We start from the raw sequence: 19,578 nt of genomic DNA, 5'->3' as shown, positions 1-19,578 counted from the left end.
CTCTTTTCGCACCGCTAAGACAAAAGTAAATCAATTGAGTTTGACAGGTATATTAAAAAAAAGTTTAGCTATGGTGAATATGATGATATGGTGAATTTCGATACAAAAAAAAACATTTTAGTGTTATAATAGCAAGGTTTTTCATTCACAATTCCTTAGGTTCAAAAGCATAAAGTAATTTATCAATGACAATTTAGGCGCAAAAATAAACAAGGCAGTGGCAGCTATGAACAGACCTAAACCGGATCTATTTTGTTTCCATCCCCAGTGTTTTCATGCTCTCAATTACAATTTATGTGTTGTTGTATAGAACGTTAGAATGCAAAACAAATCACGTGCGCCTAGTGGACGTAAATAATTGCCCGCTAAGCTGTGGATTGAAACAGAACTGTTCCCCTGAACATAATAGTTGTTTTGCAAAAACTTAAATGACCAAATCTGACCATCGTTTACAGATAGAGGTTTTATTAATGTCATTTCGTTTTTTAAACTCTTCTAAGGAAAAGACTTCTAAGAAAAATTATCATAAAAAATGGGAGAGAGAAAGTTATTTTTTAGACAATAGATAAATGCTTTTGCGTTCATCCGTTTGAATTAGCGATGTAATTTCTACAAGATTTTGAGTTTGTTGTTTTCACGTGTCTCTTTTATTGAGAGCCTAATTTGTTGATTTTAACCAATTTTACCTGCAGATAATCAAGTCCCCTATATCATGTTTCTCATAAGGATTTAAAGATGTTTTTAGAGTAAACTATTCTCTTCAATTGGTAGAACTTAGAACGCTTATACATTTATGTACTGTTATAAGGCTGACGGGAGAAGTTAGATTTAGTTTTCTGATTAGGTTGGTCCAATATTGTTATTTTTTGCACCAACCCCACTTATGGGGGCAGGATCTATATACTTAAATGGGTTTCTTTTTTTGTTCAGTCAACTTTGGCCGATCGATATATTCATCGTAGAGAAATGTGAGTGGTATCATTGAAACGCTCGTCCAGCATAAAATTTAAAACTAAATAGATTTTTTAAATTTCGTTTTTTTTTTTGAGGAGCTATCGAGGATTAAAAATTTGTGTCAACACTGGATATTTGGCATGATTTTCTTCACCTTCAGAGTAATTTTGGTGCAAATCAAGATTTTTTTTTTGCAAAAAGATTAATTCAAAATTACACTTTACTCTGCAAAATGAATCAATTTTGTGTTCCTAATAGACGAAAGATGATAAAAGGCCAGTTGTCGTCTCATTGGGAAGTTTACTATAAGAGAAAAAATCGAATTCTATTTGAGAGCTGTAAACTTTTCATATTGTTTAAGCCCTTTAGTCCGTTAATGACAAACCCCATTTTCAGCTAAAGGATGCCTGAATGAACACAAGAATCGTTTTCAAGTATTCACATATGTTTTTTTGGCTTTTGACTGAGTTTTTTTGATTTTTGATGAACAATTGAATTTCTTTTTGAGATTCTGGTAGATATTGTAGTCCTATGGCATGAAATCATTGACTAATTTTTTTTGTGATTACTCACTTAAATTTTTTCTTAAGTCTTTTTGTTAACGTAATGTCAGTCTCAGAAATGACAGGACCCTCTTGCCTTCTACTGCAACCAATATTAATCTGGCTAGCGGTTTTATCCTCTAACTTTTGGTTTCATGACTTCGATGCAAGGAGTTTTCATATATTTCTTTAAGTTTTTCATTACTTTTTTTCAAATTTTGGTTCCTTTTAAAATCTTATCGCATTATCTTAAGATTTATAGTTCACATTGGCTTAAAGAAGACGTTAAACGGATAAAGATAAAGTTTTCAAAGAAAAGTTTAAGGTTCAAATGGCTTGGAAACTTTCTTCTCGCACTTTTCTAATGAACGTTTGGGTTTTGCCTGTATTTGATGTTGATTTCATAGTCATGAGACTTATGTCTTATTGATGAGTTTTGAAAAAAAAATCATTGTCCCCCACATGGAGGCATAATTTGTCATGTTTACTGACTTCCGTTGAAAGCTATTGATCTGGCGTTGATACTACGGGCTTTCTCAAAAATTTCCTCATATTAATGTATTTGTTCATTTTTGCTGACTTTTCGATCTTATATATTTTTTTTGAAAAAGAAGAAGAACACTGTTATTAAAAAATTAAATAAATAATTATCCTTTGAAAAAGGAAAAACAACTTTTAGTGGCTTCGACTTTTTTATCTCTCAAGTTTTTTTGAATTTGCTATTTTGGCCTGTTTTTTTATGTATTTGTATTTTGGTGAGAGGTCTCATAAGCTTCTAGTTGGGGATTGAGTGAGTGATCTTACTCAATGCAGTCAATTAACGGCAATTAGTCTTAAAGTTTATGATATTTTCGTGTTCAAAAAAAAATTTAAATTTCTGAGTTTTTGTTGCCCTTTTCGTCAAATTGCAACTTATCCTCATCATTGAAAGGTCTCATTCAATTCCTCGTAATCACAACATAAAGGTGTCTGGTAAGATTATGTCGTAACTGATGTTTTGTTTTTTGGACAATATGCGATTTCATAAAATTTTTGTACGGTGTCAATATGTGTGTTTCTTTTTCTCTTCTTTTGGCACATTCATGTATTAACCGATCCCAATGATTTTCAAAATAGGCTCCAGAAAAATTTTTTCTTCTTTCAGTATAACTCTAGTTGAAAGAGTTTAAATAACAATTGAATTAAAAAAACATATATAGATAATAGTTAATGATTTTAATGGCTTCGGAAAAATGTTCTTTCGCAAATTGTTTTGTAATATTTTGAGTTTTTCTGCACTTTTAGTCATTTCTATGGCTTAGTCTAACCAATGACAAGTTTTTTTGTTCTGTAATGACTTTTCATTGAAGTTTTCAAAAAATTTTTTGGTTAAGAGCTAATAATTTTTGAGACGTTTGAATTTATGACGATTGAGTTTCGCCTGATTTTTTCTTTTTTCTGTCTACTTGTTAACTATTCTCACTTAGAAAAAGTCTTATCTGCTGTGTAGTTAAAAAAAAGTAAATTTGTGAACTTAAAGTTTTGTCTGATTGAATTCTGATGTTGTTACCATATGCTTTTAAATTTTGTTCTTGGTTTTTCTTCTCGTCTTTTTAATGGCGATCTCGTGAGTGCGGCAATGAGGCACTGCATTATGTAATCCAATTAGTAGTTTCGTTTTGTAACGGTTTTTTACGACATTTATCTATTTTTGATTATCTCTTCATTTGGTTGACAACTAAGTCAAAAATGTAGATGAACTCAGGTCGAAACATTATGTGCCAATGCACATTAACAAGCCTCCTTGTCTGTATTTTATTTTATTACCGATAGATTGTTTCTTTGGGTTGATTTGATTTTCTAGCATCAGTTAATGTTCTTTCCTGTATTTTTTTTTTTGCTTTTTACTTTATTGTTAATTTTAGTTTCCTTCACTTGCTTTTGCCAATAAACAATTTTGGTCGAAACTAATTGTTATGTTGCAATGTTTTAATTGGTTTTACCGTTTCTGAAGGTTCACAAACTTGGAGTTTCTTGGCTCAATGACAGATTCTTGGTACTGCTTCAATCTTGTCTTGATCTTACTTGATTTCTTCAGCCCCGGGGGGGGGGGGGAGTTACGAGTAACAACCATTAAAAGTTTGGAATGTTCACCGTAATTGTTGTAGCAACGATATCTGGATTTCGATCTCCTCTCACGTCACCTTTTCTCTTTACTCAGCATACCGATGGTGCAAAAAGGGCACTTTCCAATGATACACTATACAAAAAAGCAAAAAGCATAGATCAGTGCCAAATTTTGACACTGAAAAACTGATTGATACAAGCGCTTCACTAATGGAAAAAAAAGAAGCGAAAAACTGGTTTAAACTTAAGAACTCAGGAAAATTTTGAGCAAATTTCGTTTCTGAGTATATTTTTAATCCTGACATAATTTTGTCGTTTTTATTGCAAAATTTCTACGAAGGATCAACGGTACCGTAAAAAAATATAAAATGGGAGAAAAAAAATAAGCGTTCAACTTTTCAGCGACGATCAACGATGGAAGAAAAGTTGATGGCTGAAATATTTCAAATCAATGTTAAAAAATAATATGTTGTGATAATTCAAGGGACTCAGCGTTCATTCTACATCAATTAGCTGCATTGACAGTTATATTCAAATGTTTTCAGTTTACTGGCAGTGTGCCTCTGTCCGGTTTAGCTCGTTTGTTGCAATTTTGATGTTTGATGTTCAGATTGAAGTCATTGCCTTCTTTTTTTGGACTTCAGTTTACTTTTTGTCTGTAATATAGTAATATTTACAGTTTCTTAACAGCCGGTCACACAAAAAAATATATTTCTGAGTTTCCGAATTGTATCCATTTCGTAGTCTTTCACGTCTACAAGGACGCCGATTATCACTATAGGCTTTCAGCTCAGTTTTTGTTTTGTTGATGGTTCAAATTTCCGACCTTATTTTTTGTTGCTCAGGCAATTTGCCCATTGCCCAAAAACTTCGATCACTGATAATTAATCTCTAGCTTCGAATAATCCTAACTTTCCCACCCAAAAACGAGCTTGTGAAGGTAGCACCAATTAAATGAGTTTCACGTTTGCAAGACACAGTTATTTACTGCTCAAATGAAGTTGCGACAATGAGAAATATTTCGTCCTAAAATGACTAAACTTTGCTTTGACTGCTTTCAGTTTAACTCATTATCAAGTCTGATAATTCAGGTCTAATGACAAATTTAGTTAAACTCGGCCTTAACACTATGATTGTCCTCAATTTTTCGTCCATTTAAACCGGGTGCTGAAGAAGTCAAAGAAAGATCAAACAAGATTGATGCAGTACCGAGAATCTGTCATTGAGCCAAAAAATTTCTAAGTTTGATAATTTATCACGGCCTGAAGACGATCAATACAGAATTCAATCTTTTTTGTTACCCAAGGATATTACTAATTTACATTATCCAGTTATACCATTTCATCCAGTTATGCCAGTTCGTTATACCAGTTATACCCCTATCATCCAGTTAAACCAGTTGCCCTACAAAGTTCTGTTGCAAAACTTGGAAAATGCAGGTGAGCTGCAGGGTAAACAACAAAAAATTTTTTCGAAAAAATTTTCTGTAAAATTATTTGAATTTACCCTGCAGCTCACCTGCATTTTCCAAGTTTTGCAACAGAACTTTGTAGGCACCTGGTTTAACTGGATATTAGGGGGTATAACTGATATAATGAACTTGCATAACTGGGTGAAATGGTATAACTGAATGATGTAATTTAGTAATATCCTTGGGTAACAAAATCAGATTGAATTCTACATTGATCGTCTTCAGGCCGTGATAGAATCGTTTTCTGCTAATCTTAAAGAGTAGACGAGCCCCTGCTTCAAAGGGTTTTTCTTGCAAATCCATGTAATCGTTATTGCAATCTTGCGATAAAGATTACATAGACTTGTAACAACGACCCTTCGAAGCCGGGGCTTCTCTACTCTTTAAGATTAGTAGAAAACTCAATTCTAACACGGCCTGCAGACAATCAAAGCAGAAAGAACTCTGGTTTGTTATTTAAGGATATTACTAATATACATCATCCAGTTCTACCATTTCATCCATTTATACCAGTTCATTATACTAGTTAAACCCCTAATATCCAGTTAAATTAGTTGCCCTACAAAGTTCTGTTGCAAAACAAAAAAAAATGCATATGAGGTGAGCTGCAGTGTAAATACAAAAAAATTTATACAGAATACCCTCTATAAAACTTCTTGTATTTTTCCTGCAGCTCACCTGCATTTTCCAAGTTTTGCAACTGAACTTTGTGGGGCAACTGGTTTAACTGGATGAGAAAAAAACGACAGTCATAGTCTTAAGGCCAAGTTTAACTAAATTTTCCATTAGATCTGAAATAACAGATTTCATGAGGAATTAATCTCAAAGAAATCAAAGCAATGTTAAGTCACTGTGGTCGAAATATTTCCTAGTGTCGCAACTTCATTTGAGTTGTAAAAACCTGGGTCTTGCGAACGTGAAACTGATATTATTAGTTCTACCTTCGCAAACTTGTTTTTGGGTGGGAAAGTTAAGATTATTTGAAATTAGATATTAGTTTTCATTTATCGAAATTTTTTGAGCATGGTGCAAATTTTCTCAGCAACAAAAAATAAGGTCGCAAAGTTGTACCATGAAGAAAACAAAAATTGATCTGAAAGCCTGGTGATCATCGGCGTCCTTTCAGACGTGAAAGATTACGAAATGGATACAAATCGGAGATTCAGAAATTAATATTTTTTGGTTACCGCCTGTTAAAAACCTAAATATTAGCAAGTTGAAACTTTGCATATTTTTAGGCACGTCACCAGTCTCTCTCCTGTTGGGACCGGAGTTTGCAAGTTCGATTTATATGTCAAGTTGTAAACAAAAAAGCTGACTATCCTGAGGAACGTCACTTACTTGTTTCTCAGAAAATTATAGTTTAGAAGTTCAAGTACATGACGTATATTTAAATTTGGTGATCCAAAGTCAAGGTCATCGGTCGAAATTACTAATGACTGGACCACCAAAAACGCAACTCGGGTGAGTGCGTTCAAAATTACGGTTGCCAGGAAATTTTCCGAGAGCGAGCTGAAGTCTGATCAGAACTGATATAGAACAAGCCAAATTCTGATCACAGAAAAAGTAAAATTAAACGGGCTCAGAAAGAGGTTTGATCATTTTCATATGGTTTTGTGTTTTATTTTGTTTCGTTTTCCCCGCATGCTAACATTCAGATTTACGGAATATATGAAATTTTAAGTGGTTCAATTTTGATGCACATTGGTCTTATTTTATGCATATATGAACGAAAATAAAACTGTACGACTTGTTCATTAAATTGGCCTGTATTGGGCGATATTTCGTGAAATTATGATCTTATTTAATTCGTTCATACCAGGAATGAATACATATACATAATAAAACATTTAAGAGTTATAGAAAATGCAACTTTCAAGTCTGTGATGGTGACTGAATGAAATTGTGTGAAGCAACATTGAGCCAAAACGACAAACTATTTATCAGCGAGTCACATGTGCACCGAAAAATTAACGAAGAAAAGGCCGATCATACGTGAATTTGAACGAAGTTATGAACCCACCTTTTATTTTAAACGAACCAATATCTAAGAGTTATCTATATTACCTAAGGGTTTGAGCATGAACGATTTTATACGAAAACCTCGAATTGGGAACAGTTAATATGCATACTTTTACTTGAAAGTCAGCCTTCAGTTGAAATTACCAAGAAAATTAAATAGATTGCTTGAATTTGCGCTTGTTTAGAAGGAAAACTAACTTAGTGGGTTTTGGAGAACAACAGGGAAAGCACCTAGTCCAGAAAACCTTTAGCCAATTAAACCTGTCAAGTTCATACGTTTTTTTCTTTGGTATTGTCAGTCTTTCTGATTTCATTCGTATCAAATTGTCGGTAACTTTGGTTTCACTGCATTATCACCTGTAAATTTGGCTGAAGGACTTAAGAACAGATAGGTTCTAGGTTCTCCGAGAACCAGTGGCTGCATATAGTTGTGTTTTTTTACGATACATTGCATTTGCAGAAAGTTTGATTTGTATGACTCATTTTGGATCCCTGCTTAACAGAATTAACGAAAAAATCTACCGTACATACTAGCGCATTTAAAATCGACAAAGTTTATTATTACTCCGAAACTGGTTGTTGAATCTAACATTGATGTGTGTGACAGTAATTTGCATCAATTGAAAAAAAAAACAGTTTTTGTAGCGTGATGTTTGAACACGCAAATTTCCTCGTTGGTTACGTTTCAGAACCATTTACTAAATCATATGACCATTTACTAAATCTGAAACCGAAGATTTTGTCAATTTTTCAAAATATCTCTTTTCTGATGCTGAGATCCTGAGGTTTTTTTTTACTTTTCGGAAAAAGTAGTTAAGAATTTTCTCCAAAGCCTTCTCATAATTAAAAGGATGCCAATTTTGTCTACTAAAAATTGTTTTTTAGTTAGTTTTCTGGACTACCAAGATCCAATGCCGTCGAGTCTCTTTGCTTTTCCTCATGTATCCATTGTTTCCACATAATCTAAACACAGCACCTAAATGGTTAAGAGTTTTCATACACATTCACGATTTCGGCCGTTTTGATCGGTAGAAAATTTAAAACATTTTGTTTTACTACCAAGAACCAGAAAAAACAATTGGTGCTAAGAAAAAATCTGCCAGCACACAAACTTTGCATTACTGTCTGAATTAGAGAAGCCCAACATGAGAAGAATCAATTTATCGTTCACGCATTTCACGGAATCACGTTAAACAAAATTTATAGCTAATGGGGAGTTAGGATTAGCCCAAAGACGTCGATTTTTTCGCAGTTCAAAACACTGTGCTGATAAATAAATTTCTAAGAAGAGTTATGCAGTAACTTGAGTTTTGCTGATTTAACTTTTTACTTTTAACCTGGTCACTTCTGAATTGTGGTTGTAGTTTGTAGGTAGCAGTATTACAACAAAAAAGAAAAACGTAATAAAAAGGCATGTCAACATATATATGTGAAATGATTCCTATTCAGTACGAAATTTGTATCGGTATGCATAATTAAGGGTGAACGGAGAGTAAATCGAAAAGATAATTTGTCAAAAACAGAAAATTTGGGACAAAAGGTCGAAAATTAATCTCTGTTCTCATTGGCGTTATTTTAGCGTTGGCATTAAGTTAACGCTTCTGGCCATGCCTCTCGAGTCATAGCCATGCTTTAGCGGCCCGTGGGACATGATATGAATTTGTCATAATTGTGACAGATTCAGATCAAGTTCCACGGGCCGCTAAAGCATGGCCATGATTCGCGAGGCATAACCAGAAGAGGAAATTTTAAGCCAGCGCTCAAATAACTTCTTATTTCAGTCAATCGAAAATAAAAAGTATTCAAATTGCATATTGGCGAATCAGATGTAAGCACTCACTTGTAATAGGGCGTATTAAATATTTGGTCGCATTAATTTTTTCGGTTAACCGATCAAATTATTGCGACCGAATAAAAAATACGCTATATTACGCGTGAGTGTTTAAATCTGATTGGCCAACATGCAACCGAATACTTTTTCTTTTCGATCTATTGTCTCAATTTTCCTTTTCGATTTATTGTATTTCGTCCTAGCACCATACTGAAATGTTAGTACTAACGCAATAATAATTGTGATTTAATTGCCTATTCTTACGCAATTTTAATTTTGTCTCTTTTTTCGTCACACGCAAGCTCAGATTAAACATCTAATCTTCGCAAAATCGATATTTTGGCAAAGAGTATAAAATGGAAGTGCAGAACACAAAATTTTTTGACATGTTTCTTTGTCTCTTGTAGAAATCGACAATGGATCTTTTCAACAACTGACCCTCGTTTGCAAAAGGGGCGGCTATTCTTGAAAAAAAAACTAACTGAGATATTTATTAACCATTTAAAGACGACCAATATCTTCCCACGCATGGGCTTACTATGTTAAACTAAATAGAATAAGATAAAGCATGCTATCGCAATTAGCCGAATTTAAAAGCAAAGCAAAAAATATTCTAACTGGCGGGTTTGTGGGCGTGCTGTGTGCGCGTCGTGGCTTCACCGCGATAACCGACCCGCGAGTTCCGGATTAAGCCCCACAGCGTATGAGAGGCATGACCATGAAAAGGTTCAGTGAAACAGGTTACGATAGGTTTGCTTCATTCATTGAATCTCACGCAAATTTGATATTTGCTTACAGTAAAAAATGGAGGCGGAGCTGCACAATAGATATTTCTGGTAATTTTTCCGGTTTTCTAGTAAATCAATGAGACTTGCAATTTTAATCGCAAGTAATTTGGCTTTTGTGTAGGAGTGATTCGTCGGTCCAAACGCAGCCTTTATTCAAAATGGCGACAATTTTGAAGTTTTTAATAATGTTACTGCGAAATGAGCAATCTATTTAAAGCTATACAAGCAGCGAAAAAAAGTCTTATTACGTCATTCCTTAACCCCATAAGCCTCAGCTTCTCAAATACACATAAAATCTGTTCTATTTTGCGTACAAAGCTAAAAAAAAGTGCAAATAACATAATTCTCATCGAGCCTACTAATATACTAAATCAATTGCACTCGTTTTAGGCTTAATATTCTTAGGTTTCAAAAACTTCTCGGTAATCGATCTGAGACTAAGATCTTTCAAAAAATAATGCCAGATTTTCTGTTTTTTTTTGTTCATTTGCTTTTGAATTTAACGTCGTGAATTATTAGTCGAATGTCAATGAAATGAAACTTCCGATAGAGTGTTTTGCACCTATAATTCTTGCGCTGCCTAATTTTTTGGCGCCCCAAAAGAGACCCATCTACAATTGTGTTTTTTCATTATTACTCTCCCTTAAAACTTTCTTCGAAATTTCCCTGCGCACCTGTTGTTAAAGTTGCTGTGTATTTTAATGAAGCGACGCAAATTTGAGTTTAGTTACTGAAGCCGGCGTATACAACGTAAATATTATCTATCCCGATGTGAGGTGGTGAAAGTACGAACCCCGTAATCCAGACAGAAAACAGCCATGACTCGACAATCGAGACAATAATTGAATTATGAATGGAATTTGCACAATTTTGTGCGAATTTGGTTGAAACTGAGCCATTTAGCGCGAACAAGTTCGGATGAGTCAGAAATTGTGCAACTGTGACTCGACAAATGAGACATTGCGAAATTGCGCGTCATTGAGTCCACTAGTTGTTCCTGTCGCATTTTTAGGCGGGAGTAGCTATATATTCAAGTGTTTTTAGTTTAATCAGTTTTAGCAAAATCGATATGTTTATCATTGCGAGTTGTGAGTGGCATCCTTCAAAGCCCACCAACCGCCAAACAAAAAAAAAACAAACTAATTTCCAGAAGAAAGTTCATCTGTATGTAGAAGTTATTGAACTTCAATTTTGTTTCCAACTGCTGGCACTTTTGTCAAATTTTGCACAATTATATTTCAACTTTAACATATCGGTATTGCCACAGCAAGGTGGGCCAGACAGTGCCACGAAGTGTCGGTTGTTGAAATGATTTTATTCATAGCTTCGGGTTTGGAAGCGCGTAGCCAACTGTGTAAGAGAGCAGCGAAAACCAAAATGTTGATCTAGAAGTAGCTTATAAACCATCTATATCCATTGATTTAGTACACTTTTTATTGCACAATGCACGGAGAAGGTGGTCACTTAGATGTAAAATGGATACGTCCATTCCGAGTCACCATAACAGACAATTGACTCAAATATATACAAGGCGGATTCTGATACCTTCCAATCATCTGAAAAACAAGGCCGTCTCAAACCTCCCAAACTTGACTTTTGACCACCAGGACTACCAGCTAAAAACGACCGAAATGGTGCAAAAAATGATCTACACCGCATTCACCCCGAAGCTATAGAGTACAAAAAGAACTGTTAAACAAGAGTGAACGTTTGGCTAGACGAGAATGTCTGGTCAAAGATTTTCAACAACGAAATTTGTAAGACTCATCCAAACATTAACAATTAGTTTTAATTCCTTTGATGCTATATGTTGATAAATCCGGCAAATATAGGTAACTCAATCCCTCCCCGAGAACACTTGTTCTCTATTAGTTTTTTAACTGTTAATTTTGACTTCCCCGGACACCGAAAATCAACTGCATACAATTTTTTTTCTGGAAAAATGTCGATTCTGACAAATTGACTAATTAGGGTCAAAATTTAGAATTAACCAAATTGAGGTAAATTTTGCTATTCTTGGTATTCTCATACAAATTAAAATCAGCGAAGCAAAAAAAAATGATTGAAAAAATGAACAAATGGAAACCAATTTTACAAAAAACAATTATGGAAAAAAAGAATTCCTGCGAAAGTTGATCAAGTAGGTTAAATGACTAATTGAATTAGATTTGCAGTTCGTCAATTAGATTGAATTAAAGTTTTTTGAAGTTTGCAAAAAGAAATAGTTTTAACACAATTTTTAAATTTGTTAAAACTATTAACTATTGAAGATTTTATAGTTTAAATTTCTATTGAAGATTGTTATAGTTTAAAAAAGAAATCCGAAAGTAAAAAAAACTGACAGTAGAGTTCGGATTTTGAGCAAGGCTAAATCAATATGTGCTGAAAAAAGTTTATGGTAATCATCCTTGCTGCCAGTTCACTGCATTACGCCATGAAAACTTGCCACAAGCGTTTTAGGACCAATTTAAAAAAGAGATGCATTGTAAGGTCTGAGTTTTAATTCTATTGCTGTGATTATACGGAAAACTGCTCAATTTCAAATTGGTAATTTCTTTCATGGGAAAATCTGGCTGGTTATATGGCTTGAAGTAGTGGAAAAGTTGCATTCACGTCATCGCTGTAATAAGCCTTTAACGCCTTTGCAGCTTATTGCAGTGAATGGATTTTATCAGGTGTATGTAGAAGGTATATATTGCCCGAGATTGGGACTCATGATATTTACGATCAGCTCGAGCGCGGTACTCTGGTTACCATCCATTTATTAAAAAACTATTGTGTTATCTCCATAGTGTTATCGCATGAGAAGAAACTCCGGTCCTAAATCACACGTTTTTCGCTGAAAAAAGCTCTCTAAGCGTCGTCGGAAAACGCTTTTTAACCGTTGTTTTGTTCGAGGAGGTGGAATTTAACTGAAAGTTTTGATAATCTAATTGTTTCCGAGTTCTGCGTCAATGTTGAAATTCATGCGCTCACTGGCGGTCTGACTTACTTTAGTCACGATTTACGGGTTAGTCTGCCGTTTATTCCATTCAGTAGCGCTCTTTCGAAACTTTGCTTTTCGCTTGTCAAAAATTTATATGGTCAATTTGTCTCCTCATCTGATTGCGTGGGCATTGCGCCCTTTCCTGGATGAGTCAAGAGGCTCATCTTGTCCCTCTAAATGAACCAAGTATGCTATAGACACTATTCCATTGGATGCAACATGCGCATCTGTAGAGGGCTCATTTAAGCACGGTTCTTTTAGAGTCTTTTAGTAAATCTTATTGTGGTGTTGCGGTGAGAACTGGTGTGTAACGTCATGCATGCACCTCTTCAGCTCAGTGAAATTTTCTTCGTCTCCATTGTTTGGGGTGACCGGACAGTAGACCGAAAGGACAGCAGATCGAAAACAGAAAAATTGGGACAATAGATCGAAAACTTGAATTGTAATTACCACATTATGGCCAGGCCTCGCGAGCAATGGCCATGCCTTAGCGGCCTATAAGACTTAATCTGAATCTATCACAACCGAAAAAAATATCACAACAGAATATGTTATATGCTGTACAATAAATCTGTATAATAAATCAGATATGATCGCTCAAATCTGATTGGCCAATACGCCACTTGAACAATTTAATTTTTGATCTATCGTCCCAATTTTTGCTTTCGATCTGTTGTCTTTCGATCTATTCTCCTAGAACCATTGTTTGGACCCCTTGTCACTCAGAGAGAGTTGAAAACAGAGCAAATAACGGATTTGTACTCATCGCTGACGCGGATGCAATCAAACTGATCATTGCGTAGGTGGTCAATCTGTTCGTTCTTTATGTCATCTATCTCGAAGTCCACTCCAGTAGATTGCAGATCTCCAACCAGGATCGGCGACTTGAGTCCTATAACCGACGCGCATTTATCTTAGATAACCTCCACACTCTTCCCCTTCAATTTCATTAGCACTTCCGCTCTCACCGTTTTGCTCTTTCCATGTTTCTTAGTTTTTCACTACGGTCCTTTTTCTGCAAGTCATCTGGTTTATTTAATTCCGTTTGCGTCTTTTCCTCTCTCCGCTCTTGTCGTGTCCTCCTTTTTCCTGTGAATCTGTGGTATGATATAGTAAGTTTGCTGAGGTTTTTTTTCTGCTAGTATATTGTGGTTGGTTGTAAAATCGTGCTGCGTTTTAAGGTGCGATTTCGTTTATTCCTGTAGTAACGGCTGGTTTGTTGAGCGATTTGAACAATACTAGTTTGCTAGTTTTTATTTTGTAGCTGGTTTAATTTTCGGTAGCATGCGCTTTGCTGTCTGGTTGTGGTGTTCGCTAGGGTGTGACTTGAGTTTGATTTGTATTTACGGCTAGTTTGCTTGATCGAGTTCGTTGCTGTTGTCTGCTAGCATAATTACGTACGCCTCTTCGCTCGTGTCTAACTGCTTCTCGTCCGTTCTATCCCGGCTACCCGTTTCGTCGCGTGCCTTTCGACCGTCAATTCTCTTCCGTCCGTTCCGTTTTGCGTTGCGTCTTTCGTTGCTCGTTTGGTGTCTATGCTCGTCCGCCCCATCTTTTTTCCCGTGTCACACGTTTGTGCTTACTGCCTTTTCTCTACTTTTCGCCGAGTACTCTGTACTCGAAAAAAAACTGGGTTTTCGCGGTTTGCTGGCAAGTTGTCGCTCTAGGGTTCAAAATAACCCATTTTTGTTTTGTGTTTGTGTGTGTGCTCGCCTTTTGCGGTGAGTTAAATTTTTCACAATGTCATGACCAAATTGCGGGAAATAATACAGAAAATTTGCGCTACCAAGGCAAAATTAGAGGCTGAACTTAATACTGACTCTTAATAGCTGAATAGCTGAATCTTAAAATTTAAAGAGGACGAATCTATAGCGACATTAATATATTTATTGATAAGCAGGACAGGAAAGTTAGGATCGAACTTCCAGTTTTAAAGTTACAAAATGATTTCACAATTGCAATTGATAAGAGGAAGGAGCTCTCTGATATTGTGCATTATAGAGATGATCCAGATGTCGCCAGTAAAAATCTGGAGCAAAAGTTAAGGACTGTAACCAAGAGATCTGACGACATTTCCGTTGATGTTTGAGGGTACATTGCTTCGGTCCAAGACAAAGAGATAACAAACAATATAAATCTCAACATTGAAAATTAGTATTGCATTTGAATTCATCAAATTTATCAAGCCAGAACCAACGCGTATTAGAATCACCAAAACTTAAAAAGGGAGGCATTTAAAAAGCGACACAAGACTGAGCTCAGTATTGCCAGACAGCGCACTGAAATTGAACAACAAGTTCCTTTGCGAGAATTAAATATTCAGCAGCTTGAGGAGGAACATCTTAAGCCGATAGCTGTTGCAGATCTTAAGGAAATTGGGTTGATGAAAAAACCATTAGCTGACAAGTCCGACACAGGAAAATTGCGCGATACCTTTACCAAAAGAAACACGGTTAGAGCAAGGAACTTGTTCAGGGTTGGGTGAATTAGCCTCCGGCTGCGAACATGGCAATCGTTGCAAATGATTTGAGTTTTCACCTTTCTGGTTCCAAAGCCTTATCAAACCAAGCCACTGCTATTCGTGCTTCTTCAGTTCAACTTCTTAACTTGCTTCCTTTAGACAACAAGGCACAGAGCAAAGTTGATAAGAACATCAATCTTACTGTCAAAATGCCGGAAGAGACCATTAAAAAGATTTTTGTAATTGATAATGCTACTAAACTAACATTATCCAAGAACAACAACGGCCTCAAAATGCACCTCTATCACCACCAGTAATTTTTGGCAGGCCAGCACAAACAGCCGCCCCAAACACAACGCGACGGCTTGGTCAGGCTACCATGCATTTTGATTGTATTCATTTAGACAAAAATTTAGCCCGCAAGTCAAGCATGCTCGGATAATTGAACCCGGTCATCTACCTCGTTCAACTCCATTAAATCTTTTCGAAATGCTGCGCCAGCACTTAGTCAACCACAAGCACGCATGAATTTTCCCACCGTTTCAACCCCGGTCTCTAATCTTATAGCTGCGCAACTTCTGTTAATTCCACCATCTTTTCATGTCGGTTCCGTACCACCCTCACAACAAGTACTCCCATTAAACTTCAATCATCCTGTTGCTAACAATGCCAATCAAATACCAGCCTCCTCAACTGCACAGATCATTTCAACTCCCGCAAATATATGTGTACCCCACTTAAATCACCCACGGCCCCCAGATCTTTGGTACCAGCCGGAAAGTCTCGTCAGCTCAACCCACGTAGCTCTAGCTCCAGTCGGTCAAAATATCTGGCGTCGTTAAGCATCAATCCCAACTAATGCACTCCCATTGTTGGTACATTCGTGAAATTACGCAACATATCATTGGCAACGTTATACAAACCTCAGGTCCCTACTTTGCTTCGCTGCTCCAATCATGTATTTGCAGCAGCAAGGTATCAAACTCACGTAACATCAGACTTCATACAACCGAATCCTTTTAGTTCTTCCGCCTATAGAGCATCACATTTTTTCACTCCTATGGTTCCTCTAACAAATGAAGCTACTGTTCGGCACCCATTATGTTGGGGTGGCCCTCCGCAGTCCACACCTTCGGCCCCTTTTTCAGACTCCGCAGATTTTATAAAACAGTAGGCTGACGCAATCACTAGTGAAAAAGTACATTCCACTGCCACAGGGTAAATCATCACAGTGCAATGGTGAACTGCGGCAGTGGCTTGAAAATTTTGGGCAGTTTGAAAGCGCAAAAGACTCATAGCCATTGAATGATGACGTCAAGCTGACCTACCTAAAAACACAAGTGACTGGAAAAGCAAAGACGGTAATCGCTGAGTTTTTTATTACAAATTGATGTATAAGGATGCACATTAGACACGGGAACATAAATTCGGCCGACAACAGACATTTGTTAATTCATACTTAGACAAACTCAGCTGTTTTCAAACACTAAATAATAAGCACAAAACTGACAATATTATAAACTATTTTGCAAGAGTTTCAGGTCTTGTCGGGGTTTTTATGTCATTTGATACGAGACTGACTTGAAGAACGCTTCGCTCCTGAACACAGCAGTGCAAAAGTTGCCGCCCAATATGCAAGAATCGTGGTCACTATTCACGGCCTAAAAGCATTGGGCTCATTCGCCCCTGCATTTTGCTTCCATCTGTGATTGAAGACGAGACACCTCAGCTTCAATGGTTGATGGAAACAGAAGGCAGAGGCGACGGAACTGATGAAGCAAACATCAATCAACTGAATAACCAAAACCAAAAATTTCTCAAAGCATCTCTCATTCGTTACCATAACACAGCCTTAAATCACATACAAACCGGCTCTAACTGCCACATTATCTTCAACTTGCTGCATTGTTTGCAAGGGTCACCAGAGCATCTGGGAATGTCGGGTCTTTAAAAAAAGTCTCCCGCTCAGCGAGCCGAGAAAGAAGCTGAATGAAATTTTTTCTTTTCATGTTTGAGGGAAAAGAATATGTTCCGGCAGCGCCCGAATCCCAAGAAATGTTGCAAATATGGTTGCAACAGCTCCCATAACACTCTTCCCCATGGTAGTGAGAAAGTTTAACCATCAAAATTCTCTTCAAACGTCACCAAGGGCGGTATCGAATGCTGGCGCAAGTCAAATTAAACCTTCTAGTGGGCAACTACATATTGATATGGAAATATCGATATGATAATTGGACAGGATGTTTATCATAACTTCCGCTCTTTAGAGTACTTTGCTGCAGACAAAAAAAGATCGCCCATAGTTATTCGGTTTTGCGTAGGTTGGGTCTTAAGCGGCTCTTCACCGTCGTCTTCAGGTTTAGTCTCAATTTGCATCAAGGCTAACATGGAGCAGGACTTTTAACTTACTAGTCAAGTTAAGTCTTTGTACGATATGAAGTCAAGCAAACAAGCAGTCCCACAATCTACAGCGGATGCATGTGCTTATGATACTCTTGAAAAATCCTCAATGTATTATGAAAATAAAGTATGTCGGAACGCTATGAGCTGAAGGTAACATCGGATCACCTAATTACTTCTCAGCGCTAGTTCAGTTTAAACTGCACCGCACAATTGGGTTGTGAATGAAAACAAAACGGGCAAAATTCTTTGCGTTCTAATTGAGGCAGTTAATTTCCAGGGCGCATCACTCAAAAAATAAAAAATCGCCACTCACCGGACCCGAATTACATAACCTAGTGTAGGTACTCCTGAGGTTCAGACAACACCAATTTGCCGTATCAGCCGACATCGGGGGATGTTCCCCCAAGTCGTAGATGAAACATGTGATCAGCAATTTTTGTGCTTTTTGTGGCGGGTGTTGTGGTACATCAAAATCGAACGTTGTTGTACATCAGTATACACGCCACTTTTTGGGGCAAAATTTTTGCCCACCTGCGCCAGTTTAGCGCTACTGCGCCCGGCACATGATAATGCTGACCGTTATTGAAAGCCTCTGCAAAGACCCTCATTAGGTTGAAAGAGTTGGTACTTCTTCTCCGTCTAAGTGAGTTCAAGCTTACTATGTTTGTAAGTGATGTGCCACAAATGGATGACCGAATTGATGGATCTCTTCACTCTACTCAGTCAAAAGTCATCGTTATATCCAAAGAGCAATCAATGCACGTGCTTGATTTTAAGTGGAATCCTAACAATGAAACTATTGTGGTAATCAGGGATACTAACAGCACAATCACAAAAAATTTAACACAGCGCTTGGTCTTAAATCTTGTGTCAGAGCTCTACTATCTAATTGGTTTTGTCGCACCGTTTATTTTAGGTGCTTGTTTAATCTTGAAAGACATTTGGCGTGTCAATGGACAAAGTTAGGATGACATTTTGCCCAAAGAAACAGTTGACGAATTGCTTGCATGGTGCGTTGAATTGCCGCAATTGGCAGAGATACCATATCAAGAGTTTATTTGTCAGCAATGTTCTAATATCTTGAACTCCAAATGATTGGTGATAGTTCACAAGACGTAATCAGTGCTGTAGGTTTGCTTCTGGCTGAGATAACTTGCGTTTCCGGAAAGACTTAAAAGGTGTTGGCTTTTGTCCTGGGCAAGGCCCGTATTGCACCTATGAATGTGATGGCTTTTCCAAAGTTGGATCTGTAGGCCGCTCTGCGCGCTGCAGGCTTGAAAAACGAAATCTGACGAGCATTGACCGCCACTGTAGACAGAGTTTTGATGTGGTCAGATAGTACAATTTTTTGCCGTGAGTAAACTCAAACAACAAACACCCTCTCTTTATTGCAAATCTCTTAAATGAAATTATGGAACACGTTAGCGTTGATCAATGAAGCCACTTCACCACTTTGAGTAAACCGGCAGACGCCAACACGCGTGGTATGTCCGCTGAGGTTTTGCAACCAAGTATCTGGGTTAGGGGTCCTGACTTCTAGAAAAATGAGCAATTGCCTTTCGTGCCAAATACCGACATTTTTGATAGCATCAAGCTCGAAGTTGTAACCAAGTTACAAACTGATGACTCTATCTCATCTTTAGCCGCATCAGCAACCAAACCCATAAAGGAACAAAGCATTCATCTAATATAATTTGATAAGTTCATTTCTTATCAAATACTACTTAATGTTACCGCATAGATGCTCCGGTTTTCACACTCCCACGAATGTTACTGTACCGTAGACGGCAACCCAACGAACTCTGTTGAGTCTAACGATGACGCGCGTCAGCTTCAGTATTTTGTTCAAGGGGAGTCCTTCAGTATCGGAAGAAACGATCTTCTTGACAACAAGTCAATCTTGTCATGAATCTTCAAGAAAGGATCTTGCCATGAAGTATCTTCTCGTCAAGAAAGGATCTTCTTGTCGAGAAGAGCAGCCGAATTGCTCAGTTTACTCCATTTCTTTGGCTTC

The 19,578-nt window shown here is 36.9% G+C and overlaps 1 protein-coding gene across 1 annotated transcript in view; it reads right to left on the bottom strand.

Annotated features, from left to right (window-relative positions):
• Nucleotides 1–19,578, bottom strand: part of LOC142354357 (uncharacterized) — a 350,658-nt gene that overhangs the window by 65,488 nt on the left and 265,592 nt on the right. The window lies entirely within an intron of this gene.

This window comes from Convolutriloba macropyga, chromosome 15, assembly GCF_964194025.1.
Source record: "Convolutriloba macropyga chromosome 15, txConMacr16.3, whole genome shotgun sequence".
Lineage (NCBI taxonomy): Eukaryota > Metazoa > Xenacoelomorpha > Acoela > Convolutidae > Convolutriloba > Convolutriloba macropyga.
Note: the sequence above shows the minus strand (reverse complement) of the source record. Positions and strands in the feature narration are given on the sequence as shown.